We start from the raw sequence: 1445 nt of genomic DNA, 5'->3' as shown, positions 1-1445 counted from the left end.
CCGATTTCCATTTTTGTATTCAGCAGAGGATTCTACTTCGTCGTTCGGTACCGCTGGTTCCTGCTGGCTTAGAGGGGAAGGGACAAGGGGAAGGGACAAGGGGAAGGGACAAGGGGAAGGGACAAGGGGAAGGGACAAGGGGAAGGGACAAGGGGAAGGGACAAGGGGAAGGGACAAGGGGAAGGGACAAGGGGAAGGGACATGGGGAAAGGAGAAGGGGAAGGGACATGGGGAAGGGACAAGGGCAAGGGACAAGGTCAAATGACAAGGGCAAAGGACAAGGGCATAGGAGAAGGAAAGGGGACGTGGGGAAGGGACAAGGGGAAGGGACAAGGGGAAGCGACAAGGGGAAAGGAGAAGGGGAAAGGAGAAGGGGAAGGGACAAGGGAAGGGACAAGGGGAAAGGAGAAGGGGAAGGGACAAGGGGAAGGGACAAGGGGAAGGGACAAGGGGAAGGACAAGGGGAAGGGACAAGGGGAAGGACATGGGGGAAAGGAGAAGGGGAAGGGACAAGGGGAAAGGAGAAGGGGAAGGGACAAGGGGAAGGGACAAGGGGAAGGGACAAGGGGAAGGGACAAGGGGAAGGGACAAGGGGAAAGGAGAAGGGGAAGGGACATGGGGAAAGGGACAAGGGGAAGGGACAAGGGGAAGGGACAAGGGGAAAGGGACAAGGGGAAGGGACAAGGGGAAGGGACAAGGGAAGGCACAAGGGGAAGGGACATGGGGAAGGGACAAGGGAAAGGAGAAGGGGAAGGACAAGGGGAAGGGACAAGGGAAGGGACAGGGGAAGGGACAGGGGAAAGGAGAAGGGGAAGGGACATGGGGAAAGGAGAAGGGGAAGGGACAAGGGGAAAGGAGAAGGGGAAGGGACAAGGGAAGGGACAAGGGGAAGGGACAAGGGGAAAGGAGAAGGGGAAGGGACAAGGGGAAGGGACAAGGGGAAAGGGACAAGGGGAAGGGACATGGGGAAGGGACAAGGGGAAGGGACAAGGGGAAGGGACAAGGGGAAGGGACAAGGGGAAGGGACAAGGGGAAAGGACAAGGGGGAAGGGACAAGGGGAAGGGACAAGGGGTTTTGACGAGGGAATGGGACAAAGGAGAGACATAAGGGAAAGAGGCAAAGGAAACGGAGAAAGGGAAATGCCAAGGGGAAGGCAGAAGGGGCAGGGGTGAAGGGAAGGGAGGAAGGGGAAAAGACAAGAAGAAAAGAGAAGGAAAAGAGACAAGGGGAAGGAACAAAGGGAAGGGAAAAGTGAAGGTGAACAGGGGAAAGGAAGAAAGAGAAATAGACAAAGGGAAAGAAGAAGAAGAAGAAGAAGAGAAAAGGGGAAAAGTAAGAGGAAGAGGAAAGAGAAAGGACAAGAAGAAGTGAAAAGGGAAAAGGCAAGAGGAAGAAATGAGGGGCAGAGAAAGGGGAAAGGGACAGGAATAAGGGACAAGAATAA

This window comes from Penaeus monodon, chromosome 29 (genome assembly GCF_015228065.2).
Source record: "Penaeus monodon isolate SGIC_2016 chromosome 29, NSTDA_Pmon_1, whole genome shotgun sequence".
NCBI lineage: Eukaryota > Metazoa > Arthropoda > Malacostraca > Decapoda > Penaeidae > Penaeus > Penaeus monodon.
The sequence above is the reverse complement of the archived record's forward strand: the minus strand, read 5'-3'. Positions refer to the sequence as shown.